Raw genomic sequence first — 8,830 nt, forward strand, 5'->3', positions numbered from 1 at the left:
AATATTCTTATTGGACCATAACAAACTTAATTAGCTCTAAAGGGCCATAAAACTCATACCTTGATTGTTTTGGGCCGTGAACCATCTCCAAAGACCAATTGGGCCGAAAATTATCAAATTGGGCTCATAATATGGATTTAAGCACAAAAAGGCCCAAATTCTTTTCTTTCTTCTCCCTCTCTCGGCCCAACTACAAAAAAGAGGGAAAAGAGTTGACTTATTGATGCCACCTCACAATTGTACATGGGATATCCATGCACTCTTCTCATGTTCCCATGCATGTCCACTCAACTCATTCTCTTCTCTCTCTCCTTTCTATCCTCGGCCGAAGACACCCAATACACACACACACATTTCATCCATCTTTTTCAAACAAAACTCTCTCTAGAAAAGTTCTTTCTTCTTCACAAATTTTCGAAGATCTAAGGAGGATCAAGGAGATTTCCACCAAAAACTCACTCCTTCCTTGGTAAGTCCTTACACATCTAAGTTGTATAACTTCATCCTTGTGTTAAGATCATTCATTCTAAGCATTTTTGTAGTCATACTCTTAGAAAACCTCCATAAGTTCGAAAGCAACCCAAGAAAGCTTCCTAGGGCCGAGAATAGCATCAAACTTCTTCCATTTCTTCAAAACCGAGATCCACAAGAAAAGGTGAGTTCATACCCCTCTCTTTTCGGTTTTCACAAGTTTTATGGGGGAGAATACAAGTAAAATGTGTAGATCTATGTGTATGTGTATGCTATGTATGATTTCATGCATGTATGTGTGATTATATGTGTTTATGTGGTAAATATGTAACAAAAAGGGAAGAAATCACGAAATCTATGGCACAAGAAGGAAAACAAACATGAACTAAGATATATTACACTAAACAAGTCAAGAAAAATACCCTCTAAGATTAAAATAAACATATTGCAACATAAAACCCATTTTTGGGCTTAAATTGTCAAATAAACAAAAGTTGGGTTAAAATTGCCATTCACGGTTTTTCTTAAGGATCAAAAGGGTCAAAACAGTTAAAATAAAAGTTTTTATGAATATTATACTCTTCAAAGGACTAGAAATGTAAATTGTAGCTTAATGGGCCAATTTTTGGGCTTTTCGGCCCATTGAGCCCAAAATTGCAAAAAACCAAAATTTTAAGGGATTGAATGATAAACTTCACAAAACAGGAGGTAAAAAGGGTAAACAAAACCAATTCAAGGGTTAGAATGATTTATTTTCCAAACAAGGATCAAAAATGTAAACTTTTTAGATTTTGGGCCAAAATTGTAAAAGTTGCGAAGAGTTTGGGTTTTAACTGAAAAATTCCTTACTGGAAGGGCTGAAACTGCCAAAGAGAAATTTTTGAACTAAAAACATCACTTAAACAAGTCTATGGGTCAAAAATGCCAAGAAAATGGTTTAAGGGCCTAAAATGTTTTTTTTTCAAAATAAGGGACTAAAATTGTTATTTTTATTAAAGAAGGGCTGAAAAGGTCAAACCAACATTTTGAAGAAATTATTTTGTTTTTAAGATATTTGAGTCAAAAATACCAAACTACAACTCATGAAAATAGAAAGATGAATATACGTATAATTCCAAATATCGTTATAAACAATCGACCGGCCTCGTGCCGATACGAAGATAACAATCGTTCAATCAAACTTTCCAACAATTATACTATACCTAAGACAAGTAAATATCCAAATAGTTGGGCTTGAAAGATCCTAATCATGCTTATTGGACCTTCGTGGCCCATTGACATGACTTTTGGGCCTAACACTAATAATAAATGTTTATTGGGCCTCCGGTGACCCAATTACATGTTTAAGGGACCCTCAATGGCATATATATGCTATTGGGCCTTGGTGGCCCATTAGCATTGCTAGTAAGGTCCAAATTTAATCAAATATGAAATGGGCCAATGTGTCCTTCGTATAACCAACAGCCTTAAATAACACGCGTAATTAGCAGGACCTTGTATTCCTCTTCTCCGTGTCTGTTAGGCTTATTTGAAATCAAAGTAAACAAACCCAGGTCGTTAATCAACAATAATTAATTTTGTTTGGATTAAGTGAGTAATAACGGGTGACACCTCTAAGGGTCGTTTGTAGTCTGTAGTTATAATCAAAGTCTCCTGGAAGGAGAGCGAGAGTTTGTGTATAGATCTATACGGGGGTGACTCCCCCACACCTCAGCTGTTCGCTACAGTTAGACTCGACCAGTCTAGGGTGACAAAATCTTAAGATCAATCCCGACGTACGTTAGGTTGCCAAGACAGACGAACTAGTTATTATTATGCATGGTTATAACGACTCACATAATTAATTAAATCCAATACCATCCGAGTAATCAAGGAAGAGTAATCAAAATCATTCGTTGTGGCGGTATAGCAATTTGAAAAACAATTATATTTTATGTTATCGGAAAACATCAGGTTTTTCGAGGGAAATCAACACCACTCGCTTGTAACTTTTCTATAACTATAATACAAAACTTCCTTTTATACACGTTTTGAAATCATTCATGCATCAACTTATGGATCTTCACACTTTGGTAAACAATTGTCTTTTCAGAAAATATCGGATTTTCTGGGTTTTATAAACTACACAAATCATTTTTATCACAACCCTGCTTATGAACTCACCAACATTTCATATGTTGACGTTTTTTCAAAATAACTTGTATTCTCAGGTAACAGGTAAGCTGAAGGGTAATATCAAGTATATTAGTATGTTATGTTTTGAAAACTCTCAAACAATTTATGTTATGGATGTGTAATATTTAAAACAATGTACTGGATGTGAACAATATCAGTTGTAATGTATTGATGCATGGTGATGTTTATGTTATGATTCATGTATATTCATGTGATGATATTCAATTTAAGTCACGCGAGCCCTCAGACGTTTCCGCCGTCTGGTTTCGGGGGTGTGACATTGTGGTATAAGTTTGTTAAGAACATGTCTAATGATTTGTGAAGGCTTGATGAGTTTGTTATGAAACGACCAATACACAACATGATAAGGTTATAACTACATTCGATTTTCATATCAACCATGAAAGGGGTACACATTTTTGCAATGGTACAAAATAACCCTAATTCCATATTGCAATATCAAAATGCAAAAAACAACCACATTACCCTATTACAATATCATAATCCAAAAACACCAACTAGGTATGAGCATTAGAACCGTCGGAACCGGAACCGAACCGGAACCGGAACCGGAATCGGAATTGGTAACAAGGTCCGGTTACCGGTTCTTCATTTTTAAGAAAACCGGTCCCGGTTCTAAAAACCAGAACCGATTTGACATTTTTCCCGTTTTTTAAAATGTACATAACTCACTCATATGAAGTCGGAATTATTTGATTTTTTTTCCAACATGTTATTTGGAGTTTGTAATTCTATTTTGACTGTATAAACATATATTTTGGTTAGATATTGAATCAAACACATGCCCCGAAAGAAAGAATATTTATGCTGCGTTTTTTATATTTAAGCACTTTTTTTGTTTTTCTAAATCTGTTCCGCTTTTTTAAATGTGCATAACTCATTTACATGAGGTCAGAATTACTTCATTTTTTTCCAGCATGTAATTTGGTGTTTGTACTTTATTTTAGACTGTACAAACACATATTTTGGTTAGATATTGAATCAGTTATAGACCTCGGAAGACAGCATATCAATGCTGCGTATTTTCTGTTTCAACATTTTATTTTTATTTTTTGGAATCTGTCCCACTTTTAAAATACGCATAACTCACTCATATGAAGTCGGAATTACTTGATTTTTTTCATCATATAATTTAGTGTTTGTACTTCAATTTAGAATGTAAAAAGTCATAATTTGGTTAAATATTGAATCATTTACAAGTTCCGAAAGATAACATATCATCTAAAATTTTCTAACCAGTTCTAGTTTGAAAAATAACCGAAAAACCAGGACCGGGACCGGAACCGGTGCTAGAACCGGCGGTCCGGTTTCGGTTCCGAACCGGTCTGGTTCTAAAGCTCATCCCTAACACCAACAATCCCATGCAACAACATGGCCCTAATTCCTAAACCCTAACTGAAAATAAACCATTGGTCCATGTCGGTGGAAAGATGAAAATACCCTCCTCTTTTTTGTAGGTAAAGACACATTTGGATGAATGTTAGTGTGAGGAACCAAAACCAATAAAAAGATCAAATTTTGGACTATTGGTGCACCACCAAATTTTTTTGGACCAAAACCAAATAACTTTGCCACGCGCAAAGAACATTTTTGCAATTTTATCATTATTTAAATTTGTTAGTTTTCGTTTTACTTAGATCAACTGTGTTATTTTAGATGTAATTTTTTAAAACATGTTTTATTAAGAAAAAAACATAAAAATATACTACAAAGTTTAACAAATAATATTTGATTACTTATTTATTAATAATATATTATAAAATTTAACAAATATTTTGTATATTACAAAAAAACATAAAAAAGGAGTAAATCAAATATTCAAAAAGTTTTAAAATTTATATCACTGCAATTCATTTTTTTTAAGTTATTATTATTAATTGAAATTTATCATATTTAATTGATTAATATCGAGATATATATACTTCATATATGTACATGAGGTTGTTAGGGTTTGATAAATGAGATGAAGAAAAATATTACTTGAGAAATTACAAAGCTCTACTTTAGAGTTGTATTCATCCATGTATATCGAGTCGAGTCACAAGTTTAACTTTTAGATTTCAAGTCATGGATTGACAAGTATTTTATTTCCATTATCTACCATTTTTGGTTGTTTTATCTATGTAAAATATCTTTAAAACCTAGGTCAATTTTTTTTACATGTTTATAAAATCATGTGTGTATTGTATCCGATGACCTTTGTTTTTGTTTATTATTATTTTTTATGTATTGTTTTTTAACTTTTGAACCGACAATTTATGAGAGTTGATTTTTCGAGTCATTTTTTTGGAAAAATATTTTAGTTGGTGACTTCTTAAAATATATAGATACATACTTTGACTTTCTATTGACGGTTCAATTTGTTCGTCAATATAACATGGTGGGTCATCCTAAAAAACTTGGAGGATCTCATGTAATGAATAACGTAATGGTTCAACTTCAATATTAACATTAATCTATTTTATCATATGGTATCGTATAATTGTAATGTTTTACATCAACTTTTTGATTTGGTATAGAAAAATAATTATTTCATAGTTCATGACAATGATATAGATATTTTAACGAAATATATTTGTTATCATTTTAACTGTATAATTATATTATTGCGCAACGGGTGGAGATTTGCCTAGTGTAAAATAATTAAGAGGTATTTGGTCGGTAGCCATTTATACAATTTGATGAAAATTTAAATTCAATTACCCAAAGGTCCTAATAAGAAACCCAATTTCAATATATCATTTAAGGAAAGGAAAAAGAAAAACATCTTTTTCAAATTGAATGAAAATGAGTCGGTCTAGGAGAAGAAATCATATTCTACGGGAAATACTCAATTCCATTTCTTATTGCAATCAAACGTGATTTTTTTTAATCATTTTCTGGTAATAGTCCATTCCATTCCCTCTTCGACTAATACATACCAAATGCTACTTAAGTTGTTCTGGTGTAGAACTTTATGGATGAGATTTTATTAGTAACTTTTTATTTATTTATTTCAATTGTGAATTATATAACAAAAAATAACCTCTTGAAAATATCAAATGAAGTGTTTTCAAAAGGATAACTGTATATCGTCAACTAATAAAATCTAGAATTATATCACAAAATATAACCTTTTGAAAATATCAAATGAAGTGTTTTCAAAGGGATAACTGAAATGAAATATTTCCAAGTAAAATCTAGAGTAAATTGTATTTTTTTTTTTCATTCCTAAACAATTTATTCTTGTAAAATTTGAATAGTTTTGGGTTTTGTTGTTTTGATGCTTTGTGACAATATTGGTCTTTTACAGGCACTAAAACTACAAGAATAAAATAGAGTAAAATTACACGGTTGGTCCTTTGGTTAGAGTTATTTGCACTCTTGGTCCCTAAAAAAGTTTTTAAATTCGAACCATCACAAAACTTAAAATTGTTATCCTTCCACTCTTTAAATTAACTTGCCGTCTATTTTGCTGTTAGAAACCCCCACATGAAAGGACAAAAATGCCCCCAACATGATACTCACCTCGGAGTTTCTAACAACACAATAGATGACAAGTTAATTTGGAGATCGGGCGGATAACAAATTTAAGTTTTGAGGATAGTCCGAGTTAAAAAAAAAACTTTTTAGGGAACAAGCTTGCAAGTAACCCTAACCACAGGGGCCATGTGTGTAATTTACTCAATAAAATATTAAAACTGCAATTTTCGAACAAACTTAGGGACCATAACTGGCACAACAACTAAAAATATACAAACTTGCAAGGTAAAAGTATTTGTAACAAAAAAATGAAACTTATGAACGAACTCAGGGACCTAAATTGTAATTTACTCTAAAAATCTATAGACGGTGAACCATAACCCAATTTCTTGTTCGACCTGCCGGAGCTTGTTCCCCCGGCACCTCAATATCCGATCTGCACCATGAAACTCTCCTTCTCTCTTTCCTCATCAAAGAATTCATCAAAACCCTCAAAATCCTCATTCAGTTCTTCACGGGATCACAATGATCAATCCCCGGAAAAGGAATTCCTCACAGAGTTCGATTCATCCATAACCCTAGCCGATTCCATTTCCAAAAGAACTATCGTTATTCCCCCAATTGCCAACGAATGGAACCCGCAAAAGCAAACGACGAACATCGATATACACATCAAATCCAACGACCCAAATCTTGAATTCGAAGTAGACACCAACTCTGCTGAAGAACCCATCGACTCCAACATCTCCTATGGTCTCAATCTCCGTACGAAGAAAGCTTCCCGTTTTGATAAGGACCCGGAAGTTGATCGGTCGGAATCATTGTCGTCGATTAATCGTTTGATGTTGATGAAATTGAGAAGTGATTTGAAGAGTTTGCCGGATGATAGAGGATTAGATGAGTTCGATGATGTTTCAGTTGAAGAGTTTGCACCTGCATTGTTGAAAGGATATGGATGGTATGAAGGGAGAGGGATTGGGAAGAATGCAAAAGAAGACGTTAAGGTGTTTCAGTTTACAAAAAGGACTGCAAAACAAGGGTTAGGGTTTGTTAACATTGGAGGAAAAGGTACTTGAGTTAGATCAACTAAAGATTACATATGGTTAATAGAAATGTATATGCATTAAGATTTTCCTTATGATTATGTCATATAATTGTTGAATTTTTGCATTTGATACACGTATTAGTTTGAAGTTTGAACTTTGAATTACTCCATTGTTTTCCCCAAAAAATGGCTTAAATTAAGCTTAAATGTCTATGGATTTGAGGGAGATATTTGATCTTCTTCCATGACTTACAAGCATCAATAGGATGTTGGGATGCTCATGATTATAGTGTTGCCTTGTTGGTGATTACTGGTCTTAGAATCAGTGACACTAATTCAAATCCATCTTGTTAATTTCTTTGAACAAAATCCAATTGAATCTTTAGAATTGGGTTTAGGGTGGATGTCCCAACCCGCTTATAAGGAAACAGTGTCTTGGAGATACCAACGATACATCCTCTTTTTTGTCTTGATTCCGTCCTACCTTAAAAGAAAAGAATTAGGGGCGTGTTTGGCATGAAGCTTTTGGAAGCGTTTTGGAGCTTCTAGCTTTTAGCTTTTGACAAAACGCTATTGTTTAAACAAAAAGTTTCGTTTGGTAGTACGAGCGTTTAGCTTTTAGTTAAAACAAAACGCTACAAATCTAAAAGCTACTTCATGTAGCGTTTAACAAAACGCTACTGAGCTTTTGAAATCAATTTCCATAATTACCCTTAAAAATATATTTATATATTTATTTATTTTTAATCAATTGTCCTTTTATGTAATTTTATATATTTCAAAAGCTTCCAGCTACTTTTGCCAAACACTCATATAACAAATAAAAGTTACAGCTTCCCGCTACCAGCTACCCGCTACCTGTTACCCGCTTCCAGCTAACAGCTACTTTTGCCAAACACGCCCTAGATTTTTATTTCATATCCATCTTTTTGTTGGTATTTTCATGTTGGAGAACCTTGGAATGCTATGTTAGTGTGACGCACATGATGTGTTTGACGAAATGCTATTCTCTTCAAACCGTTAGGGTTTTTTTAAACCAAAATTATATGACATCATCAAAAAATTGTATCAGAATAGTTTAATTTTGATTTGAAAAGCATTTACACGATTTCTATTACTCTAACCCTTTTATTAAATATTAGTTACTTATGTTATAATTGAACTGAACCAGCCATGGCCGATTGAAGATTCAAATTCCCAGGATAAATCGGAAAAAAAAAAGCCTTAAAAATTAAGTAAATATCGTTGAACGTCGATATATATATATATATATATATATATATATATATATATATATATATATATATATATATATATATATATATATATATAAGCATTCAATCGAGAACATTTCTTATTGTGAGAATATTTGAGAACAATTTGAACCATACAATTTTTTAAATTAAAATCATCAAATAATATTAATATAAATAAAAAAAAACTACTAACCAATACCACTCACCACCCAAACAACACCACCCATCACCGCCACCCACCTCCACCACCCATCACAAAAACCACCACCCACCACCACCACCTATCACTATCGACAACCACCGCCCATCACCACCACCCGCCACCACCACCCTCACCAACCACCCACCAAAACCACCGCCCACCACAATCACCACCACCTGCCACCACCCCCACCACCAC

At 33.1% G+C, this 8,830-nt stretch overlaps 1 pseudogene; it reads left to right on the top strand.

Annotated features, from left to right (window-relative positions):
- Positions 1-6,572: 6,572 nt before the first annotated feature.
- LOC145122146 (protein MOS2 pseudogene) lies at positions 6,573-7,205 on the top strand (annotated as a pseudogene).
- The last annotated feature ends 1,625 nt before the right edge of the window (positions 7,206-8,830 follow it).

This window comes from Lactuca virosa, chromosome 6 (assembly GCF_052849685.1).
Source record: "Lactuca virosa cultivar CGN04683 chromosome 6, Lactuca_virosa_CGN04683_v6, whole genome shotgun sequence".
Taxonomy (NCBI): Eukaryota; Viridiplantae; Streptophyta; class Magnoliopsida; order Asterales; family Asteraceae; genus Lactuca; species Lactuca virosa.